Genomic DNA, 25,465 nt, shown 5'->3' with positions numbered 1-25,465 from the left:
GCACCATAGGTAGGCCTGTTCTGAGCTTTAAGTGTGTGTATCCCATCATGATGGTAAACTAGGGTAAAATATAGTACTTTTTTTCTTGCGCAAAAAGTAAGAAAACTACTGAAAAGTAATTGAGCTTTTAGACATGTTTGTGAGTGGAGGACAGGGAGGAAGATTTCAGCTTGAAAACTGAATTGTGCATTTAGCAGTTAAAATGACACACCAGAGCAAACTGGAGTCCCTAACCGCAAATATTTTCACCACTTACGTCCATCTTTTGGCATAGTTCTTTTTTCTGTGCTCAGAAAAAGCCCCACCAAATAACAAAACCAGCCCACAACCAAACTCTTTCTTGTTGGTCAGCAATTTCATTTCTCCATAATAGAAATGAAACCCTAAGAAGGGCGGCATCAAGGTAAAAAGGAAGAGACATTAACTTCACGGGGAGTAACAGGAAAATCTTAACAGCTGAACATCGACACTGACATTGCAAAAGATGAGTGCAATGCACTGAAGGACAGGTAGGGTGATTTGAGCCAGATGCAGCTTTTTTCATGGTCACTTCCAGATGCAGCTCTTCAGGAGTGAAGCAGCAATTCTGCACTCCAACGCTATTGTAATCGATGACTAGATATTCAGCAGGACGATTCCTTTCTGGTTTCATAAAAGTGCATCTGGGGAAGTGACCAAATGTGACTGGCATGTGATTACTGCCTTCAGCTCTCCGACAGTCCATGAGGACTTGCACTAGGCCAAAGGACTTTCAAACTCCAAATTTGAATTTACAAGAGCTATCCATTTCATCATTTGTCCTAAGCATCTATCTGCTCCAGGCTGTGGTATGGATCTAAACCACGCAGTAATCAAACCTGGAGGTTTGGTTATTAGCTACGTATCTGTGTGGAGAGTTTGGACTTTCACCAGTTGCAATGATAGTACTGTTGGCAGGTGATGCCATGGGAGGTGGGAATGAAGGAATTCAAATTAACTGAGATTGGAGTTAAAATAAACCGTAAGGTAGCTCCAAATGTGCTAGTTCTTGTAAATTCATTCCAGTCCTATGTGACCTTAGTGACCACTTACTCACACTTTACAACTGAACCTTCTCCCACATCATGCACTGTATGGCAGTCTTGTGTGACAACCTAGTTTAGGTAGAGAATTTGTTCAGGGCTTTTGACATTGCCTTATATTTCCCCAGTTTTCCAAGGACACAGCTTCCAGGGTTTTATGTCAATCGTAATGAAAATAAAAGCTGGAAAATGGCAGCATGTGAGGCACAAGGAAAATTGTGTTCTCATGTTTCAGTGCCATGCATTTCCCCTCAGCTCTTCACTTGTAGTTGAAGGGTTTTCACTGAAAAGTTACCTTACATCAGCTGTTCAAGAAATTTCAGGACAATTTAAAAAAAAAATAATTAGTAGTAGCTAGTTATGCCAGTCAAGTGAGTGCTGGCAAGAAACTGGAGCGAGACCAGTGGTCCAGCTAGCCAACAATCTGCCATAAGCAACGGCAAAAGGTGCTGCGGCTTAGGGAGTACACACGCATCTAAGCACCCCCAGTTGATATGGAGAAATAATGTGAAATGGGGATAATGGACATGGATTGTGATTGTATGTGTCTGCTTAAGGAATGTGGGTATGGTGACTAGTCATGGGTGCGGTGACAACCACAGTTTTGAGGAGACGCCTGCCCCTCTTCCTCTAACAAAGGGGAGACGCCTGCCCTTCTTCCTCTAACAAAGGGGCTATTTAAAAGAGAATAAGAAAAGATGAGAGACATTCAAATGCTATCTAGAGGGAGGGAGTGCTAAGTCTCCTTGCTGGAAAAGATTGGGTGGTCACAATCACCTGAAGAAGATCGGGTGGTCACAAGGACATGAATCACCTGAAGAAGATCGGATGGTCACAAGAACATGAATCACCTACAAACCTGCAAGACCACCACATTCCAGGAAACGAACTGATAAGCTAATTAACATACGAAGCGGGGTTTAGGTAACAAATATGTATAGGCGTTAATTGAATATTCATTTGTTCATTGTATAAATGTGAGATGGTTCGTCACTTCGGGTATGCACGCTTGTGGAGGAGCGATCCCCCGTGCATCTGCGCGCAATAAACATACCTACTTTATAACTTTCGAGTTATAGAGTCTAATTCCGCACGTCACAGTGGTACTTCCTTTTTCCACCTTCTACGCATAGCACCAGCAAGGGCCCAGGGTGCCCGCTCCCTAGTGGAAAAGCAGCTCTTTGCCTTTAGTAGCAAGGCCAATGGAAATGACTGCCCGAGCATATGGAAAGGCAGGATTTTGTTAGCCAGCGATGAGAGAGCTCAGCGGTACTCTGCCCAGACACTGCCAAAAGGATCGCCTTTCCCCTAGCGCCTGCCTAGAACCCTACGACAGGACACCCCCATTCCCTCATGTTCATCTGTCTGTGACCGCGCTTGTCTCAGTGGGAAGAGCGGTGCCCTGGAAGCGGCTTGGCAGCCCCGCACCGCGCAGCTCTGCCCAGCTCAACACCCCTCTCAAAATGGCGGTCGCCGCCCTCGCCTCAGCGTTACCGCGCCACTCCCCGCGTGCGCGGGGGGGGGGCGGGGGGGAGCGGGGAGAGCCGGGGGCCGAGCGCCTCGCCGTCCTCGGGCGGGGGAGGGGAGCACGCACACACGTGAGCCCATGGACCACCCGGCAGCTCCCCGGCGGTTGCTGTATCCTGCTATCGCATTGGCTGCCTTGTGAACCTTTCACCTTTTACCCGTCTTTCGCCACCAATCGCCTGGCTCCTCTCATAGCGTGGGGATGTGGAGCGTGTAAACTGCGCAGGGTGGAATTCTCGGAGCGGGCTTGCGTCGCGTGCGTGGGGCGGCCCCCGTTGGTACGGGCGGGAGGGGGGGGGGAGGCGCTCCGTTTGCGTAGGGCCGGCAGCGCAGGGGGAAGGGAGGGGGAGGAGGCTGTCCCGGGCCCAGGTGAATGGAGGAACCTGACAGTTGGGGGGAGTGAGGCGGCGGCGGCACAATGAGACGCGGCCTGTAGTAGGGGGAAGCGCCGGGCCAGGTCCCATCCGAGCAGGTAGGAGATGGCGGCCCGGGCGCGCCTGCCTCTCGCCCCGGGAGCTGCATGGCGGCCGAGCACGAGTGTCGGAGCCCGCCGCCCGTGCCGGCTTGAGCCCCCGCAGCCCCGGCGCCGCCGCCGAGACGGGCGGCATGGCGGTGGTAGCTCCCTCCCGCCGCTGGGGCCCGTTTAGTTCTGCCCCGCCTGCGGTCCCAGCGGCCGTCCCTGACCCCGCGGCTCCGGGGGCCGCCGGCACCGACCTTCGGGCCCCAGCATCGGCCTCGGCAACTTCCCGCGGGCCCCGCCGCCGGCAGAGCCAGGGCCCGCACGGCGGGGGGGCCGCGCTCCGGCCCCTCGGCTTTGTCTCCTCCGGCTCCGCGCCCCCCGGGCGGCCGCGCTGGAGGCCTGCGAGTGGGCGCTGGGCGGGCCGCGCTGCGCCTCCCGGGGCCGGGGGCCTCGGGAGCCCCTCAGCCGGGGCGTGAGGGGCTCGGGGACAGCAGCGTCGGGCAGTGAAGAGTCCCCGCTCTGAAGCGCTGATGTTGAAGGCGGTATATGAAACTCCTGGCGCTTCTCTCGGCTCGCTTTCCGTCCTCTTCCAGTTTAAGTGAAGGCAGCGCATGGAGCGAAAGAGCGCCGTGGCAGCGTGATTAAGGGAGACCTTGTGCTGTGCGGCCTTATGTTGAAAAACAAAAGGTTAAAGAGACCAATATTTATGCAGTGGGGTTTGTTACTGTGTTAGGTAATCTGAAAGAACCCGAATGGGTGGGAAATGGATTGAAATCGATTGAAAGTGACATCTGAAAAAGAGGGGAGTTTCTTGTGTACTAGCACTAACCAGAAATTACTAATTGTAAAAAATGAATCTCTTAGTAGTGCAGTTACAGTTAACTCCAACTGCTAAAAGTCTGGAGGATGTTCGGCACTTCAGATGATCAGTTATGAGTATTTTTGATGTTTAGGTTTTGAACTCCCAAGTTTTGTGGTGGGCTCAGGTAGTGAAAGTGTATAGATTGGGAGGTGATTACTACATTTAGAGTAACAAAACAAAATGAATTTACGTTGCAAACAGTCATTTTATGCTGTGTTTTACTATGTTTTATGCTTTTTTTTTTTAAATGTAGTAAGTCATTTTGGATACTCTGTTTAAAGTGCAAACAGCATGTGTATATATTCAGTGGGTTGGGTGGTGCTTGCTTTAACAAGCTGATAAAGACACAAGCTGAAATTGATTTCTGTTATGCCATAATTCTTCTACATCCCTAAGAGAGTCTGTCTTTCCCATTGTCTGTCTATAAGATATGTAGTAGTCTATTTAAAAGCTTTGACGATGCTACTAGAAGTTTTCAGCTGGAAGGTGCTTTTATGTGTATAATCACTGGATTGTTATTTTATTATTTATTAATCCATAGGATTATAAAATATGTATATTTTATTCAGAAGTGCTGAACTCTGGCTTGGCTACTGCAGTTCATGAAAGCACCTTGGTGATACCATTCTGTGAATGTGGCAGCTTGGTACTTGGCAGTCAAAAAATGAGTAATGCTCTAATTAATAATTAATTGAGAAGAAAATTACATCAATATACTATTGTATAAATCTTTTCTGGGACTACTAAATACATTTTGAGTATTTTCCGTTTATCTCTCTACTGCTTTAAAAAGGTTGTATTAGACTAAGAGAGAGGTAGATTGGAAATTGACTAAGGCTTTTCACCCAGAGGAAAGAGATACCAGTGGAGGGATCAGACATTACGAAACTTAAGAGTCATGAAGAAAGTAGTTAGGTAGCTGGTTTCAGGTGTTTCCCTGGTTTTGAAGGATTTCTGTATTCTACAGATTCAAAACAAATTAGATACTTCTTTGCACCATGTATAACTGAAAGACATGGTGCAGCAGCGTGTTGGGAATGCCACAGTTCTACGAGGAAGTTGAAACAATTTGTAGGGAAAATCATCAGAGACCATCAGACACAAGAGTATCTTCTCAGACTCGGCAATTATCAAGGTGACTGGTCAGTGGAAGGTGTACCTGCTTCCCCTGCTGTTATACTCATTCATACATATCCTCCATTGGTTGGTGGTAGAGGAAGCAAATAAGCTAGAGAACTATTTTGCCTGACATGGGACTACACTAAGGTTTTTATAGAAGTTATGCTTTTTTTGAGAAGTACCTTGATCGTTTGTACCCTATAAGAAGAAAAAAAGCAGAACCTGTGATTCAGAAAAACTGTTGTCATGGGTTTTATATACTCCATAGAAGTTTCTTATTCCCCACTTGAAAAATTTGTAAAATAAGTTTTGGTTTTTCAGGACATAGTTTGCACAAAGTTGCTTCAGCATAGCTGGTTAGAGTATCACTACTTCACCCGTGTTGAATTTCAGTATGAACTGATTAAATGTGTATTGGTGTGTAACTGAGTGCAAATTACTGGCAAAACCAAATACAGAACCATGCATATCCCTCTTAGAAAAGCAAGGAGCCATTTATTAAAATGGATGTGGTAAACTTGGAGTTGAAATACGCTGATGTATCTTTAGATAAGCTGTAGAATATGATAGCAAGAGTTCAAGAATTATTTTTTTTCTAAAGGATTGTACACTTTATGGATGATGAGCATTATACTAAGTGCTAAGACTACAGAAGAGAGTTTTATTTCAAGGCATGATCTAGTCTATCGGGCAGCAGGTACAACATCAAAACAGTCTTTGAGATAGGTTGTTCCATTCTTCCGTAATGCTCTGTGAGGACGTCCAGGGTTTTTTTCCCCTCACATAGGTGGTACAAACCAGAGAGTATACTGAGCTTGACAGAGTAGCAAGAACTGGCAGAATAGCAAGATGGTTCCTATGTCCTAATGCTTAGCTGTATAACCACTGCCCATATGTATTGCATCACCTTCATATGTACAACAGTAATTTCTTCAGACTGGTAGCACAGAAGTTTGATTTATTTTTTTCCCCCCCAGAAAGTGACTCCCTTAAAGAAAAAAATATAATTGTAGTGTTGTTAAGAACAGGAGCTTGTATATAATTGTGTGCAGTATGCTTTTAGAACACACTACCTTAAAGGCTAAGAATAACTGGAGTAGAGGAGAAAGCATGATCTTTCTTTAAACCAGTCTTTCATGACTTCCATATGTATTGTGGTAAACCAGGAGAGAAGAAACCTGATACACAGTGAAAAGTTCGTTTTTTTAGCTGAAGTTAACTTCAGTCTTTGGTTGGGATTTTAAGGTTCAGTGTTCAAACTGTGTTGATCATTGAGGGGGGCAGTGGATGTAGGAATGTAGTTAAAATAATCATTATAAAAGACTTAATCCACAAGACAAAGCAATGCTCACTTTAATGTATACCATGATACTATATTAGGTGAACTCCTGGGTTTGGTAGTTCTTGCATGCCTTACCTAGTAATGTCATAATTTTTCAAGTTTGAACGTGGAGCAGTGTGTATCAAATCTGCCCGTTATTTCTGCTCTATGTTGCAGACTGCATTACTTGCGTAAATTTTCCCTGACATTTGTCACCTTCAAATTCCTGCACCTTTTGGAGTCATGGAGCAGAGAACTGAAACTAGTATCAAGGAATTTACTTGCATTGTTACGCAGCTGAAGATGTTGAAATCCTCTTCTCTGTTGGGAAGAGAAGGAAGAGCGATATTCCTCCAGCTTCTCCTTGCATAAATACACCTGGATCCAAGAGACTTTAGTATTGCTTGTTGTGGCTTTTACTTAAGTGCAACACATTCATGAATCTGTGATCCTGTTTTGGTTGGCACAGGTGGCATGATCAGTTTCTGCCCATGTTTTGCATCTTCTGTTGTTACCCTTCATAAAGGATCAGTTCCTTTGGGTTCACTGAATAAGTGTGCATTTGTGGCTGGGATGCAGCAGGGTGACTGCTGACTTGAGGGATTGGGTGCTGGAAACAAGAGGTGGTCAAGTTGGGACTGTTTTAGCTGTCATTGGGATTTTTTTGTTTTGTTTTACATTGCTTATCAGTATCCTAGTGTTTTTTCCTTTGTACAAAAAAAAAACCAAACCACCAAAACCCAAAAAAAAACCCCAAACCCCTTACTGTTAATTTTTAAAATGTGGTTTCCGCTACCTTTCTCCTCTTTTGGAATCTGATTCCTGGTAAGTCATCAAGGCATGTAGCAGCCTTTTCCTCAGCAGAGATGCTAAAAAATAGTTGGGTAGTGGTAAAAAAAAAAAAAAAGTTGGTCTCCTTGAAAGTTGAAGAACTTAAGATATTTTTTTAAAAAATCTTTTGGTTTTGAAAACTGACTTGGAGTTTTAGACCTGGCCACTTACTGATGGCATAAATCTCCTTTCCTTAGGAAGTGAGGCAAGTACAGCTTGCTTTTAAAAGTTAATTTGTTTGACTCCATTGAGATGGCTTGGCTATGCAGCAAGCATGTCTGGGCTGGCTAACTTTGCAATTTATGTTTCTCTTTTGTTTGTGATGTCTACTTTGTTTCTGATCTAGATCCAGGTTTCTTACAGGTTTCTTGCAACTCTTAGTGGCTTTTTATGGTGACTTTGGCTCTGTATTTTCTTGTTCAAGGAGAAATGAACAAGGTTTACCTATCTAAAGGTGAAGTTGCTTCACAGTTGATAGTAAAAACTTCTAGAGGTAATCTAGTGGTTAGGCCATTGTCTAGGATTCAGAAGGCCTAACTTCTCTCACTGACTGAGATTTGGCAAGTTAATTCAGGTATCTCTCTTTTCACCCCTTCAAGTGTAACATCTGAATGCCTAAGTCAAAGACAGTTTTCCAATGTTTATATTCTGCCTCTGTATGTTAAGGCATTTGGTTTAGATGTATTTAAGCTGACTTACTAATTGTGGCTTTATGAATTCATAATGTTCGCTGATCATATTGAATCATCTTTAATCAGATTATTAGTGCTTGGGATCAATCTCAAGTAACACTTTTAGTTCCTCACTTAAGCTTTGTGTTTATGAACAGACAAACCTGTCTGCCTTGCTACGTTCGTAGGCAATGCCTAGTAGGTTTTCATTTTCTCAAGAGGGCTTGAAATGAAAGAAAGTGTTTACAATACAACTGAAAGCTTTGGCCTCCCATTTTTTCCAGTGACCCACAACCTTTTGTCATCTTTACACTAAAGTTAAATGCCTATATTGCCAATTTGCTATGTAAAGTTATTAAGAAGTGATACAAGATCCGTGAAAAATGTTGGGAAAGCAAGAGGTGCCCTCCCATCCTCCTCAGTTACTGAAGATGATTTTTTGTTACTCTTGCTAACATAGTGCTGTCTCTATGAGCTTGGAGGCTTTAGAAACCCCAATTAACTGTTGGAGGTAGAGAGTGGGCAAAAAGAAAAAACATTTGAACCTCTGTTTCTGCTGTATATTATATGAGTCCCCAGGAAGATGTGTGTGTATTCTTCATTTATTCTTCTTGCTACTTAGCTTTCCTGTTTCTGTGAGGAAAAATTACCCTAGGAAATCAGTTTTTTCTGTCAGTGTAGTGAACAGCCAGCATGAACGGCAGAGACTATAAGAGGAAAGTGACAGAAGCATGTTACTAAGCCATGGGATCATCCTCTTCTCTCCTCTCTTCCTCATTATTTCCACAGTTACTGTAAGCAAATTATGCATTTTCTGTTAGCTTATGAAAATTAAACAAAATCCTATGGACTACCTTACACTTTTTTACTACTTGTAAAAAAAGTGTGCAGGGGAAGTTTTTTTTTCATTATTTCCAAAAAATATTGAGCTCTGTCAATGTCAGCCTCCTGAGTTGACTGGCTGACTCTAAAAAGCATAGCAAGCTGTAATTGATGGGGCAAGATGCAGCTGTCTGTATACTTTAAAAGATTACAAATGAAAAATTAAGAAATGTATACCCAGGTGTTCAAGTCCATAGGTTCATATGCTGAATAGATCAGTTGATTTGCTTACTGTGTAATCAGAAAGGCTACAATTTAGTAAAATCTTCCTCTGAAGAAGTGTGGGTATACCATTTACTGGGGATTTGAGAGGAAAGAATTTGAGCTGTCACACGTGACAGAGCTCTGGAGGAGGAGGTGTAGGTTTTACGAAGGTAATGGGCAACATAGGCCTGCATTTTTACCTTGAAGTAGTTCATTGAAAAAGGACTGGAAGAATGCCAAAAACATTTATGAACTCCCTGGGTTTTGAAAGACATATGATCACCTTCCAGGAGATGAGTAATTTTCCCTATGGTAATCTTTGCATAGTTAATGCTCTGCAGTTTAGAAGTTGAGAAGTGAAACCTGCTTTGATTAATACTAAATTGTCTGGAAAATGGTCTTCTCAAGACTATGTGTTGCCTAAACTGAATAGAAGGTGGGTTTTCAGTGGCAGAATTCATGATTTGTTAAAACTGTCTGCTGACTGGTTGGTATTGCAGTGGATGAGGGTCTACAAGGAATTACTGGATGATTTTAGGGCATGTAGTGACTGGCATAATGATGAAGCAGGTGCTGATTTCTGGCAAGCAGTTTGAGTAGCATGCCAATAATGCTACTAATGTATACATTGACTGCCAACTACTAACACTTGTTAAAATCTTTTAATGGTTCATCCCGTTGTTTCTATCTGCTGCCACTAGATGTTTCACAGAATGGTTTCTTTTTGCAACATTCAAGTAATTTTGGACTAGACAGTAAGAAGTTTTGCTTCTGGAATTTTTAGGTTTATTATCATTAGTGTAACACAGTTCAGCAACAGTTGGCAATAGAGAAGCTGGTGTCTGGTTTTGAGTGAGTCAAAAACCTGCTGAATCCAGTTTGCTTGTTTTCTTAATGTGGGCAGTGTAGTGGCTGTCAAAATGGATGACAACTGTCTCCTCATGCCAGTTCTAATACTCATCTGATCCCTATCAACTACTTAATTCAGCTTGCTGAACCAGCAGAAAACTTGCCTAGGTCAAGAAAAATCACTTGGTTAGTGTGCTGAACTGTTTTTCTTCCAAAAAGTCAAGACAAATGTCAAAGCTGTTTAGAGGAGGGAAGGAGCAGTGAAGAGTGGGGTTGCTTCATCTAGTGCTAGATTGCCATGGGATTGGATCAGCAGTCTCATGAAATCTAATCCCAAAATACTACTTCCCATTTGATTATCTTTATGAATATTGATTTATCTTCTTGCCTATTAATATATTTTTTCATGTTTTTCTCAAACTTCTAGTTTTTCACTTATTGTTAATAGCTGCTTTTATAAATGTGTGTTACTACAGTAATATTTTGGGTTTGTATATGAAAATTGGCTGTGGCAAGTCCAGGGTATGAACCAAAGTGGGGGGAAGCTTTTGGTGTGTTATGAAAATGAAATAAAAATGCAATTTGATGTAACTACTTTTCTTTAGTGAATACTATTCTGAGGTTTTAACAGCTTTTTAACAAAGGTAACAACCATCAGATAGTGCATCTGACTTAGACTAGCTATTAGCTTGGGAAATTCAGATCCAAAGCTGTATCTGGTTTAAAACCTCTCATTTTTATCTAGTGGTAGTTTGTAGTCGTGACCCCATAATTAGGGAGTTGTGCTTAAGAACCAGCTTAAAACTTTACGACAACTTTTCCAGTTTTCCTCAAACTTAGTGATTATATATTCCGAGATAGTAATATAATCAAATACAAATCAAAACCTGATAGCCTAAAAAGCTTATGGTTTTCTCTCTCCAGTTTTCCATTCTTCTGAAAGTGACGGGGCATTTGGTTTGTTGGTAATTGTATGTTCAAGTTCTCAGGTACACTTTGAGTAGCTTTAAAAGCTCTTGAAAGCAGTGGTTAGGCTTCAGTGATAGAAGGGCAAATCATTGCCCTGATGTAAAAAAACCCAAAGAAACAGACCCCCAGAAATCAAACAAAGTGTTGGTCTGTCTGTGCCCTGTCCTGTCCCCCCTGAAACAACTCAAAACAAAATCGAACTACGCAGTCTGTTTACCACCAACATGGTACAGATTTGTAATCCTCGACTTGAAATCAAAGCTTTAGGACCCCACAGTACCCATAACAGAAGTCTTATAAAAAATTATGTGGAAAGTTCAAAAGTAACAAGTTAGACTAGTTGAGTGAGGCAAGTTACCTTTGTGAATCAGGAAAACTTTCTGATTTTTCTTTTTTTCCCCAACTTGAGGAAGGTTTTGTTTTCCCCACCCCATACATATGCCTTCAGAGTACAACTGGTGGTAGGGTTAGGCTATACTAATTTTCCAGGCCATGTGGTGTTTTTTTTTTCTCAATAGGCTAAGCTCAGTTTTATGGTGAAAATTGTCTGCAGTTTTTGTTAAAACAAGTAACAGTATGGTGATGGTACAGCTAAGATACATTAAATCTTTGAGTAGGAATATCTAAACTGTAAACAATGTACCTTTCAGTGTTAGGAGTTCAGCATTTAAAAGTGTGGGCTAGATTTTTGTATCCCATTGGATTTATAGGATAAGTGATATTTGCAAGTTTCAATTTACAGGCATACTTTTAAGAATATTAGTTGATTTTTATGTAATTTTCATGTGAAATACTAGCCAGCAGTATTTGCCATTGATACTGTGATAGTGGGTTAATGAAAAAGACTAAAGTAGAAAAGTTTAATATAAAATATTCATATTATTTAAAAGTTTGCATTCTAATTAGGGGATATATGATCATGGAGGTACTACTCGAAACAGTACATCCTTTTTCCTGTTAGGCATCTGAGGTGCATAGACTGTATCTGGGGCTGTATGCATTTTAGATAGCATTTCTGCTAGAAAGAAAATACCTTTGTGGAATTTGTTGTTAAGCTTTATTGGTGCAAGTGTTTCAGAAGCTGTATGATGAAGTAGATTAAGGAGACTAATTCATCTAAGAAACAGTTTTATTGTGTGTGATTTCTTTACTTTGTTATGGTCTATCTCTAGATGGGGTCACAAATTACCTGGGAACATTTGTGCCAGCGTAAGAGAGGGTTGGAGGCAGCACGTAAGTTGAACAGTGAGTAAGTGGTGGTCTTGTGTGTATAGTAGTGCCATATTAAAGGCGTGTTAAGCTGTGATCTGAGAGCTTTTATCATACAGCATTCTGTCTCAATGCTGAATGAAAACAAAAGGAAAGTGATAAAATATAAAGCGACTTTCCTGTATTTTGTCTACACCAGAGAGATCATATTTCTTCAGTGACTATTTTAAAGAAGCTTGACTGTACAGCCAAGCACAAATTTTTATGAGCGTGTTTGAAAGAGCTAAAGTGAAATACCGATCTGGTGAAATTATGGTATGTTAAACCTCTGCATATGTTCTGTGTTTAATCCTACTAGAAGAGGAGTAATAAGGTCACTCTCTTCAGTGACAGCTTGCCCATAAGTGTTTAACGAACTTTTACTTTTTGAATGAACTTCATTGCCTTAGTTGATTAATCTCAGTTTCTCTAAGCTCTTGTCTGTGCAGCAAAGCCAGACTTCTAAAAACAATATACCTCTAAAATTTAATTTCAAAACTATTTTTATATTGCAAGTCTTAAGGGCCTAGACTTACAGCCTGGGATTTTTTTTTTATTTTTATTTTTTCCACCAGTTAGTTTTAGTATGTGTTTGACAGATGCTGAAGCAGTTTGAACTGTAAATTATGAAAATGGCTGGTTCTGAATTAATTATATGCAGTTTTGGAGAAAAGGAAAGTTTTGAGTGTTAGAATTGTATCCTGCCTTCAGTAAGTACATGTCAATTTGGTCTTTAAAATGGTGAAAGCTTACTATGCATTTTTCCAGATAGTACTTTTGATTTTTGTTGTGCAAGAAAGATGTAATTAAAGAGAAGTGAGATCTCCTGTTGCTCAAAGTTGAGAAAGCAATGCTGAGGAAGAAGTGGGAAATCTTTCAAATCTCCATTGAAAGTTAGGCGTGTAATCTGTTTAAATCATTCTGAAAGTCATACCAATCAATTATCTGCCTCTTTTGGCATCTTAGTGCATCTGTTCATGCCTACTCAAATATGTCAGCTCATTAGCTGATAAAAGCAAATGATTAGTCAATGCAATTGAAAGCCAGATGTATTTAAATATTTATCTTGCATAATTTAAAGTTTTATAATTATAACTTTAAGATATGTTTGCACTGAGTTGTAAAATCTTTCCAAATACACCATCATATGCATTATAGGCAGGGGGAATTATTCAATATAGTGGAATATACTAATTAATAAGCTAAATGATGTAATTACTTGAATGTTAATAATGGCTGTGACACTACCCTCCTAATTAATCAGATGCCTGTATTTGATAGTTGCAAATCAAAGTAATTAATACCAGTATAGAAGCACTTGTTTCTAAAAATACCTACAAAACCAAAATAAGCTTCTAACTGATACGGTTTCTTTTTTTCTTTTATAACTAACCGTTCTATATGTAAGGTTTCCTGGTATAAATCAAGATTAAATTAAGGGGGTTTAATGCCTTCAATTTAATCAGACTTGCTGTATTGGGCTGTTAATAGTGGAATCATTTATCTTAAAATGCTTGATTATTCCCCTGCTTTTTAACCAAATTATTTAGCACCTTAAGGCTTATAGTGAGGTGTTCTATTTTTTTTTTTTTAAGCGGAAGTAGCTCTACTATTCCAAGATGTTGATTGCATTAATGTTTCTCTGATTTGCTTCTATAAATTCTCCTTTCCTTTGATTCCCTCGTAACTGGATTGTATTCTTTGTCATTTAAGTGCTGGCAGTGTTTCTTCTGATCCTTCCTAAAAGGAAGTATGTATTCATTACAGCTGTTCTGCTCTCCATTCCCTTCTGTGCTGCTTCATGGATGTCTTCAGAGAGTCTGGATTTGGTTGGCCTCTGGAGAACTACATAGTCAGTCTGACCTGCTGGAATTGGTCACATTCAGGGTACTGTGAGGATAAATGAGGGCAAGAAAGTACTCATAATCCAGTACTCATCACTAAGTTGAAGTGTTTGCAGCACTTCCCAGATCAGAAGAATGATGTGTTGATAACTGCAAAATTTTGTCATCTCCCACTGTTTTCATGTCAGTTTCAGGATTTCTGCAGAGTGTACCTGCCAGGCTGTCAATTATATATATATTTTTTTTTTTTTCCCCCAGGTCTTAATGTATACAGAGTAGAAGCTTAGGACACCAGCAGAAAGGGGAGCTAGTCCAGGCTTTGCTAATGCAGCTGTCAGAATGGCTGCAGTTTTTCTGAAATCTCAAAACTAAAAAATTGTAAAATCCCTCATTTTTTGCTAATGATTGCTTGACGTTGGCTGCTTAATGTTGCTACAATGAAGCAACCTGTGAATTGTCTGTTATACTTTTGGTAATAAGATGGTATTTTTGGTATAATGATAAGTGGTTCGACAACTTCATGCAAACTCAACTGATGTGGTAAGAACAGGACAGAATTCTTTCGTTTGTTTCGTGTTTTCTATCTTTTGATACTACTATTATTTGATAACCAGTGCTGTGGAGCTGGTAATTCCAGGTAAAGCAAAGTTTACAGTGTTATTTTTAGAAAAGGGGCTCTACTAAAACTAGTATACTTTTGTTCTGCCCTGAAAATGGGGTTCACAACTGATTGAATTGCAGCACTATATTTTAGTGTTACAGAAGAGAAGAACTCCCTTCAGCTGATGGCTGTGGACCAGAATCCTGTAGGTATGTCTGTCTGTCCAGTGTAATATCGTGTCAGTTACTCAGACACAGTCTGGAATTGAAGGAACCATAGGAATTTCAAGTTGTGCTCAACAGAAGGGCTAATTGGCAGGTGCAGTACTATATCGCTTCTTGAACGCAAACTTGATGTCAGAAACTCTTAATTGTGCCATTCATAGGAATCTTCCTCCTTTAAAACACTTCTCAGCCCTGAGTGGTTTTAGATAATAATGTAGAAAAAGTGGAATTGTTTAGCAATATTACATTATCTTTCCTTCTAACCTGCCTCAATAGTCATTAAATGAGTAATGTCATATGCAGTAAACCACAACTGCTTTGATGTCTAGAACCATCCTTTTGTTTGCATAGCTGGGAATGCTTTTGCTCGTGTGCAGGAGTACCTTTTACTCCACTCTGAGAAATGAAGAGTAATAACTTACCTTGCCCTGCCCCGTGCTCTCCTGCCCTCCCTCCCTTCTTTTTTAATTTATTTAATGATTGCTGTAGTAAAGCAGCTTATTTCAGGTTTTGAAACTTTTTATCATTCATCAAGGAGGAGCAACTTGTATACTTTGTTTTAGCCACATAGTCCGAGTATCCATACTGTATATGTAACGTGCAGTACTAATGTGAAACGTTGGACTAATGCTGCAGTGGACTGAAAAGATTCTAACTGTAATGTAGACTTGGCATTAGGCAGAGATACCTATTAATGTGCATTCGGAGAAATTGCAAGGATGCCTATTTTATCTCCAATTATTCTTGCATTTGTTCTGCTGCTGTAGAAAATGGACAGATTGTTGAATCAGGAATGGGTGTATTTTTTGGTTTGTGTCTATGAATTGAAAGTGTTAGTGTTGCATCATTATTGGAGGTAAGGCACCCTTAATTAATGGGTTATGTCACAACTGTAACATGTTAGGCTGTTTATCTGTTTGACCTCATACTAGCTTTCATAGCTGATCAGAACAAAAAGCTTTCAAAGGAGAAGGAAAAAACATTAGAATTTAAAGTTTCTTAGTCAATGTTAAGACCCCTGTGATCCCACGTGTTGCGGAGAGGAGGCTGTTGTGTTTTGTGGATCTTGAGTGTTTTTATTTTTCAAAGTCAATCGTGTTTCCATATTTACTCTTAAATCTAAGACTTCCATTTAAGGCATCTGTTAAAAATAAAGGTTTTTCTTCAGTGATAACTTCAAGTTACATAGTACCAGATTAAGTCCTCAAATGTTGGCAAACTGTTCCAGCTTTCCTTACCTATGGTTCAGGTCTGAAAAGAGACAAAACAAGCATGTCTCATCATATACTGTTATTTTTTGCCACGTTACCTCAGACAGGGACTTAATCTTTCCCATCACTACCTTTTCACAGAGTAAATTCTTGTGTATATATATGAATCAGTTTCCATATCATGTCCGTTCTTGAAGGTCAACAGCACTACAAATAACCCGAGACATGAAAATGCTACATTCTAGCTTTATACTATTAAAATGTATTTATATCATCTCATCAGTTTTGAACCCCATGCAGCATTGCAAATCTATGTGCTTTATGGGACAATATTGAAAAATGAGGATTGATGCATTAAAATAATAAAAAAAATAATTTCTGTGACCTGCTGAAGTCTTATATTTAACTGTAAAGAATGTAAAGGAGTGATTGTTTTCTATTCTAAATGCATATATTTACATGGAGGGAAATGACACTTTATAAAATGCTGTAACTTTTTACTTTGTTGCTCATTGCATTCAGCTCGGTATGTATGATCTAAGGTAGCTGCTTCTGTGCTGAGGCCTGATGCTTCAGTAGGATGTAACAGCCTCTGCCTTAAAGATGGCAGTTCTTTTTAGCTTGACTCAAATAAAAAGTATTAATTACTACTGTTAAGTGAAAAGTTGTTTTAATTTTTGTAAGTAGAAAATTCAGAATACCAGGAAGCGATGTAAAGTGCTTCACAGTGTGCAGTTTTTCAGCATTGGTCTGTTAATGCTGCAGAAACACATTACACTTGTTGTTTTGAGATAATCATCACACAGATAATTAAAGTTGATTCTCAGCTCTTAAAATAAGAAAAGCCTCAACATAAGAGCCTTTTCTGGCTGCTCAGCACAGGAAGTTATTTAGCTGGATATGTAGGTTAAGGTGCGAATAATTTCATTTTTTAATGACCTTTTCCATTTTGGAATCAATTTGGATCATTTTACAATCAGGCACATACATTCTTTTCATGCATTTCATCTTGCTTGAGACCCCTTGCCGACGCTGTTCCTGTTCCAGAGCATTTTCATTTAGACTCTTAGACATTCTTACATGTTTCAGAAAAAAATTGGTGGGCCTGTGGAAGTGTCTTACCACTGATTCAGGTTTTTCTTCAATGACATGAAAGAATCAGTTAAGTGTGTGTGGGGGGGGTGTTTGTTGTTGTTTGTTTGTTTATTTGTTGGGGTCCATTGTTTCCCATCTATCATTTTTCCCCCACATCCTCTGTTACCTCTCTGGAGGTTGGGTTCTGTGGCATCTGAGCAGCTTTGAATGTCTTCTGGATTTGAGAGCAAAACCAGTCTCTTTATAATACAAATCTTTATGGACTTAATACTGACTTCATCCCAGTTTTACAGCAAGTGAATCCAATCCCAGCAAATTCTTTGCAGGGAGAGAACATGTGCAGACATGTAGTGCAACTTTTGACAAGCCTTTATTTTTTAGGAAGGCTGGTTGAAAGCTACAAAACCCAAAATGTAATTTGAGTAAATAATGTGCTAACCAGTACATAGTACTTCTGTATTTGAAGGCTGCATTAGGATGAGTTAGTTTGCACTGTTAAATACATTATTTTTGGGGATTATTCCTGTCATTTGTACACTGATTCTTGGGTGATACATAAATTGAAATTATGACCAATGATAGGAGACTTGAACTGTCATTTTAAATTTGATGGAAATTCTAGAGAGTGACTTAAACCCCAAGTATCTGCAGGTCTTGCATCACAGAATTGCTGACTTCACAGAAAGCCTTTTGTAATGTAGGACTCTTAGTAACTTTGGATGTTCTGGCACAGAAACAGAAAACTGCGGACAGCCCGCTTCTTGGGGAGCTTGACTTTTTGCCACATGGAGAGAAAGGATTTATGTTTATGCAAATAATGGGATTGAAATCCCCACATGAGGTTATATTCAGGGGGCAGCTGCTGCTTTTGCTTTTCATAAGCAAGAATAATTGATGCTTTGGAATTGTACTTCCCTCACAGCTTGCTCCCGATTGGGGAAGAGAGAAATCCCTGTCCTGATGTCTGCTTAATTGCCTTCCTGTCAAAAGACATAGGTGCCTGAAAAGCTTGAACATAACCTTTAAATAAACTAAGTAATTACAAGTAAATAATTTGGTACCCAAGTAAAGGACTGAATGATAAATAAATTCACAGATACGGTCAGTTATCATTTCTTGTGATATTGATACAATAATAGTGTGGTTACCTACGTAAATTAGGATCTGTGAACTTAGCTATGGCTTTTCTGTGGCTTGGTTTTCAAGCAGCAAATTGGAAAAAAAAGTCAAATTGAATATTATGTGGAATAGCTCTAATTGCTGTTAAATCCATTAAATGTGTTTCAGGGTGTTCTTACAGGGCAAATTTTTTATTTAGAGAGAGGTGTCCCAAGTGTAAATTTTTTCCTGACTTCCATGCAGAAGGCTTAATTCATTGGATGCTAAGAGTATTTTGGTTTGGAGTTAATCTGAGGCAGTAGTGAGTTTGAGCTGTGGCTTCTGACTAATTTTGTTGTTTGTACCATAATAAACCAAAGGAAAATACTTGTAATATAAGGTTGCTGGAATAACTACGTGGAAGAGAAGGATGAGACCTGTTTTATAGTCTCACACACACACCTCCCAACATCTGTGACCAGCTGTAATTACAGAGAGGCAGGATGCCAGCCCAGATGGACTTTTTCCTTCCAATCGTAATGGTAGTTTTTACCTTACCCTTCTGATGCTGCAGGACTTTGGTTCATGCCGGAATTTGTTTGTATTTGCATGAAGAAACTTCATCTGAGCTTGAGTCCAATTGCATAGATGTTATTGCAAGATAAGAACTTCATTTTCAAGTTGCTAACTGTTTGAATAATGGTTTAATTAAATAATAGCATCATTACTGGGATGGAGGGAATAGCTGTTTATTTTAAAACTGTAGAAGATGTTGAAGAGCAAGAATGTTGATAGTGTGTATTTTGGATTCAGCCTATTGCCTGTAGTGTGTCAGTAGTTTTTTTACTGTAAATTTCAGTCCTTTTTCTGCAATCTTAATAGCAACAATTAGGTGTCATATTACCATGATTATTTTAAAATACTGAATTACAAACCCAGGAAATAAAAACTAACTTGTTGATACATTCTTTTGTGTACTCTTTGATATATTTAGATACTTAATTTTTGTATTGGCAAATGTTTAAGTAGCAAGTAGCAGAGATCCTTGAAGATCTTGGCTGAGATTTGTGGAAGTAACTAGTGGTTGCTTGCAGATTTCTAGAGCACTAGAGAGTTACAGAAGTGACTGGCATGTCATTTCTTGGATGCTTCTCTTGATGTCTTTATAGGAACTGATTTATTTTTTTTCTTTTCATGATGCTGCTTTATTCTTTCAGTATTTGATATGGTTGTGGTGTGTCTAGTTAAACACTCCAAATAGCTAGTTATATTGAAACTCTCACCTTCTACCTTTACATAAAATGGGTGAATGTTGACCTTTTAATAGAAACCTTAAAAAAAAAAAACACACCCACCAAAAAAACCTGTGGCATTACTGTTCAATGGAAGACATGTTAGAAATTAATTTTTAGCAATGTCAATGTCATTAACTTTTCCTTTTTGCCCCTCTTGCTTTCTTTTAACAAGATCCCCAGGCACTGTAGAGTAAAATTAGATCTATATATTGGGTTTTAATGTGGTAAAAAAAAATCTGACAGAATTGGACTCCAATGTTATAGTTAATAAATGGTGGAGGGGTTGGTTATGTTATTTGCTGTGGTAAACCCTAGCTGCGTCCATTGTTTGGCTGGGATGGTTGGCAAGCTGCAGATGCCTTTGGCCTGCAGACAGGAAGGATTGGCCGTCTACTGCAACAGGCTTTTGTCTAAGTGGGTGCACCAACACCATTTAGATGCTAATGTGATATAAGTCCACTGTTTTGTATGAGAACTTGACTGCATCTCAGGAATGTGGCCTGTCTGGTTGTATGTTGGCTTCGGCATTGAAAGAGCCTACTGTAATTCATGTCTGCCTATGGATTAAAGCTGCAATCTTCTGTTTTACGGCTTTGATGTGCCAAAGGAAATTGTTGGGGTTGGTGGAGAATTACATACTTTTTTGGCTCTCCCACATCTTGCCTACTGATCTGTGTGCCTTTTGTTTGCTATGTACAATTAGGGAATAAAGTAAATTTGCGATGTGAAGCCATATATGGCATTAGCTTTACTGACAAGAGTTGAACCTTTTTTTTTTTTTCCTGTTCTTGTTTGTTATATGGTGGGGTGACTAAATGCTCTATTGTTCCTTTCTGGTTTTCTTGCCAATATAAAGTGTATTTCTGCATTTTTACTGGAGATGTGACAGTTTTCAGCTGTTAGGGTATTTTCTGGTTCAATGGAATACATACTGTGTTTCATGTTTTAGGGGCAGTGAAAAAATGAATAACCTAGGCATAATAAGAACATATTACAGTAAATTTAAGTTAAACTTGCTGCATCTTAGCAGCAGTTTGCTGTATTCTGTGCAGAAAAGAAAAAAGGATATGTGTATGGTACAAACACAAATTTAAAACTTAGATCCTGGGAATAAAACTTTTGAACATGAATGCAGTACTGGTCGGATTTTCTCTGCTGTGCTACCTACATATTCTTGTTGTAAAAGAAAATAACTGTTTGATTATTTTGGTTTTTGGAAACACATACATTCTTTGAAGGTATTTGTGTGTTTTTTTAATGTGTTGAATGATAAGTTTGTTAAAGATTTCATTACTGTATTAGGTGAAACATGCATGGAGGGAGCATAGGGGAGGAAAACTATAAATCTAGTTGGACTCAGCTAGCAATTACTGTAGCAGATAAAACAAAATATGCAAATACCTCCTGAGCACTTCAGGCTGATCTTTCAGAAACTGTGTGTGTTCCTAGCCAAAAAAGGACATATGATAACTAGATTTTGAAGGCCCATGTGCTGTTGCTACAGAGCTAAATATTAAAATGCAAGAAAGCAGACTACCACATGGCACAATTGATTTTTATGGCAGTTTATGTTAAAATGCTCTCTTTTTATATTGCCTTTTAGGTTACCTAGGGTGAAACAAAATTACAGGCTTGGAGACTCTGGAAAAGCTCAGCATCAGCATTTGAGGTAAAAATGAACATACTGAAGTAATCTTGGGAGTGTCCTCCTTGTTAACTTTATGCAACTGATTGGAGTAGAAATTTTCATCAAGTTCCATTTCGTATTTAAGTTTTCAGTATTGATTTTTTAAAAAAAATGACTTCAGAACTTCTCTCTTTAGATCTGGGAAAGCTCATACTTTAGATGAGTATATAATGTAATTTTTTTTTTTTAATTTAAAGCTTTGAGAACACTGTAGATCTGCTTAAATATGGTATTGGTTTAAGTTGTACTTTTATAGAATGGCTATATTTCCTAACTCCTAAATGCTAAATGGGTTTCTTATGCAAATCATCTTAATTGCACAGTATTATTACTTTTATTAAAAACCCCATATCTTAATGTACTTAGGAATAAGTGATTGTTGCTTTTTCATCAGTTTATTATTTGTGGCTTCAAATTTAAATAGTTTAAAGAAGTTTGAATTCTGATTATTTTAAATGTTTAACTCAAATAAAATGAAAATACATGTGCATGGAAGCCGTACAATTATACAGAACATAGTAAGATTATGTAGAACATAGTACTGTAATTCTCACATGAACCAGTTATTAATATTAATTACAATACCTGTAAATAGGATTTGGGAAGTATGCTTTCCTTGCACTTTTAAACTACCAAAAATTAACCTTTAAATCACACTTTTAAATTCTTATTTTTAAGACTAAACTAAAATAATTCATGGATGGACATAAGTAGTTCATTTTCTGTCAGGAAGTTACAGTCAGTGCAGGCTTGACACATTTAAATGTTTATAAGCAACTGAATTGCCACAATTGACCCTGCTGTTGTAGTTCCCTTTTCAAACTATTTTTTTAGTTGATAGGTTTTGTTGTTCTTCTTGTTTTTAAGAGCCGAAGCTTGCAAATTATGCGATTAATCTACAAGCTGATATCATGATGTCAAAATGCAGTTCAGGAAGCATAAACACAGAGACTGCGGAAATTAAAACGGTAAGACTATGCTGTGTAGTATGGGAGAAGCGGGTTTTTCTGTATCACTTCACTGTATTCTGCTATTTATGTTTAAAGCTTCTTCAGGACCACAGAGTAAAATAACTTACGTGTGTGAGGTTATAGAAATTTACTGTGAATTTCTTCGGAAAGAATAGTGAAAGTAGCTACTCTTTTTTTTTTTTTTTTTTTTTTTATGCGTACATGGTTAGATACAGCAATGGCATAAGCGGCATATGATTAGAAATACATTTAGTTTTTTAGAAGGGGGGGGTGTTTAAATATTGCTTGTGGATTTTATATTCAAATGTGGTTAAGTTGTTGAAATACAGTCAATTAGAAGAAAAACTGGGAAGAGAGGTGATATATGAAGTGTTGGAGTTAGAATTGAATTTATATGTTGTTCCAGGTACGAGATACAAAGTGAATGGTGAGGAAAGTAAATGACAGGTAAATTGTTAAGGCCTTAGTTTCAATAGTATGATTCAGTTTGAATTACAAGTTCAGCAAAACCAGGAAAAGAGGCTCTCTGATTAAGGCTGCATTGAAGAAAAAATGATACCTAAATTGATAACATAGTGAAGACAGAAATTTATCTAATGTCACTGGTCCTCACCTTGTCTTCTGTCTTAGGTGCCATACACTTCCTGATTAATCTTTTGTCCACTGTGTTAAGGAGGTGAAAGAGGAAGAACCTGCATAGCATCAGTTCAGCACCACTGATTAAGTAACTACATAGTTAGGCCTGTTGTACAGGGTCTTATACACATTGTGTTAAAAATTGAAACAGTTTGCGCCAGAATCTGGCTACATGGTCTGTATTTGTTAAAGGACAAGCATCCCCTTTCTAAACTTCTATTCTGAATGTCTCATGCACTGGTGTCACTATAGATATGCTAGAAAAAATGTGAAAACAAGTATCGGTTATTTCTGTACTGGTAAATGCCTTATAGCCCATGTATGTTATGTTGATATATAGTGGTATGTTAATAATGTATAGCAGCGTAACTGTTGGTGTGAACTGTGTCTTGCTGGCTCTGTTGGTAGAGCTAGACTAATTGCAACAAAGTGTTTATTAGGCTTTTGCTTCAAATCCAGGTTTGCTAATACTGATGACTGAACACTAGATGAGGGACTTAAGTGTTGTGCATTTTTCTGAGTCTTAAGTGTCATGTTGTATTCCTTTTCTCTCCTGTATACAGACATTTAGGAGGAGTCTGGCAGGAGTTCCAGCTTTTAACTCTTTATTGCTTGTAGAAATGCTTCAGAAGCAGCTCGTTCAAATGTAGAGCCTCAATGTAATCCTCATTTAATAAGCTCTTTAATGAAACTTCTGAAAAACAGAAAGCAGTCTTTGCTGCTCCGGTGTGCCTTGGTATGCTGTTAGGGACCGCTGTTCTGCTTGTGCTGTTAGACTGGCTCTGTATCAGAAGAATAGAACAAATAAAATACAGTTCAAGATGAGCATTGATAATAAATATTGATGATTGTGCTAGGGAAACCAGGGGAGCTGGTTCTTATAGAAATGCTCGTATTTGAGCTTTGTAAGCATTTATGCATTGTTTGCCCTTCCTGAAAGAGAACACATCTGAAATACGTTTTTTCCCTCACCCCTGACTACTGTTAGGCAATGCATGTGGTGGAGGTCTTTCAAAGATAACAGATAAGGAGTGTCTTATGCAGCTGAATTGTATGTTAAAGATAGCATAATGTAAAAGAAATTTCTGATTCATGTTATTGAGTGATTATAGTTTGACAGTATTTCCTTACTTTAGCCCTTCTGGGCCAAATTATGTTGTTTAGAGACTGAGTTTTGAGTTGGGAGCAGAAATCTCAATGCTCAAAGTATCCTAGATAGCAGCTGCTGAATGAAGGGGAGGGAAAAAACCTTTCCCACGGAAGTGCGACTTTTTCACTTGTTTTTGAGATGTTTGAGTTTTTGGACCTTTTTTTCCAAATAACTTTTTTTAACTTCTCAGAGAACTGAAGTTACAGACAGGAATAGTATTCACAAAATATGCTTTTGTAATGCTTTTGGACTTCTAAGGAAACGTCAAATCCTTTTAAAAAATATACTTTTAAAAGCAGGTATAGAAACCAGACATTGTAGGAATCTTGTATGTTTGCTTTCACTTGGGCAAAACCCATTCTTGCCACTGCGTAGGGAATGTAATTCTTATCATGTAGTGTAAGTAAAAGTCACTTTACTGCAGACTTCTGCAGTAGCTGGTGTGGAACATCATCAGTGAATATTTTATAAGCTAATATTTACATTAATTTTCTTCTCTGTATTTTATATTTGTAATTTTTTACTGTTTTTTATTTGGTCCACCATTACCCAAGTACGAATTTTCTGTTAGATCTTTCAGCAAGTTAATGTTTCGTGCCACACTCAGACGTAAAACTTGTTGTAAAGAACATGATATTCAGACTCTTTAGATGTTAGTATAAGAGAATATTCAAGTAGCAAGAGTGTGTTTGTATTTTTTGTGTAGACTATGGTTTATTTACTTTAGAGTAAGTGGATTATTGTTTGGTTTTTTTCCCACCCCTGGAGGCCAATTTTTATTTTTTTTTTGGCTGATACTGACTGTATTTAGAGAATAAGTTAGACATTGCTGGACAAAGATGAAAACCTACAGCATTAGAAATAATTTGTGTATCATAAGGATTATATTGGCTACAGAATTACAAATCAGAATTAGTGAAAAAAAACCAGATTAAACACATTGCGTATGGCAGTAATAAATTCTTGTGATTAATAGGAGATGTAGTTTTGCATTAACTTGGCATGAATATAACACATACTATGCACACAAATGGTGGTAAAAACCTGAAAATTTTATCAATTTTCAAAATAACTCAGTGGATAAAGGTGGAACATCTTAACAGATGTCTTTATTACTCACACTGGCTGAGAAGGACTAGGTTGGGGTTTTTTCAGCTTTGCTGTTAGCTAGTTTGTTAGCTATGTGCAGTTGACTTCTGTCCACAAATTCTGAACACATGTACTTGTATCTCAAGTGTTTTCAATTTGAAGCCTGTTCTTCAAGTAGATGTGTGTTTTCCCTTTTGATTTCTAGGTAGTCCTGTACTGCTTTTATTTTATTGAAGAACTTGATATTTTCCTTGCTGTTGAAATATAGACTTAGAATCATAAATTACTTCATTATTCTGGCTTACTCCCATAATAACATTGACATTGATATTGTCAGATCTTATATACTTCCAATACAAATAATACAAATGAAGGCCAGGACTAGGAAACTTCAGCACAGCAGGGAGTAGCATTGATGGTTCAGGAGGGGAACTTTTATTTTTTTTTACCTGAGTTAGCATACAGTAGGAGGGAATTTAAGCTTTTTCAAGTGTGTTGTGCCACATGCGAGCTTTACTGTTATTTTGCTAACTAATTGTGCAGAAAAATTCTCTTTTTTT

General features: G+C 38.6%; 1 protein-coding gene across 5 annotated transcripts in view; it reads left to right on the top strand.

Annotated features, from left to right (window-relative positions):
* The first annotated feature begins 2,920 nt into the window (after positions 1-2,920).
* DICER1 (dicer 1, ribonuclease III) overlaps positions 2,921-25,465 on the top strand; it is a 66,760-nt gene continuing 44,215 nt past the window's right edge. For 2 of the 5 annotated variants that reach the window (XM_055815796.1, XM_055815740.1), the window contains exons 1-3: positions 2,923-3,060; positions 20,976-21,041; positions 21,927-22,027. The gene's annotated coding sequence lies outside the window, so the exon portion shown is untranslated. Of the gene's footprint in view, positions 3,061-11,928; positions 11,990-12,017; positions 14,659-20,975; positions 21,042-21,926; positions 22,028-25,465 lie in introns of those variants that run through there. The other 3 variants (XM_055815857.1, XM_055815902.1, XM_055815956.1) reach the window with 3 other exon arrangements.

The sequence above is a fragment of the Falco peregrinus genome, chromosome 1 (genome assembly GCF_023634155.1).
Source record: "Falco peregrinus isolate bFalPer1 chromosome 1, bFalPer1.pri, whole genome shotgun sequence".
In the NCBI taxonomy this organism is placed as follows: domain Eukaryota; kingdom Metazoa; phylum Chordata; class Aves; order Falconiformes; family Falconidae; genus Falco; species Falco peregrinus.
Note: the sequence above shows the minus strand (reverse complement) of the source record. Positions and strands in the feature narration are given on the sequence as shown.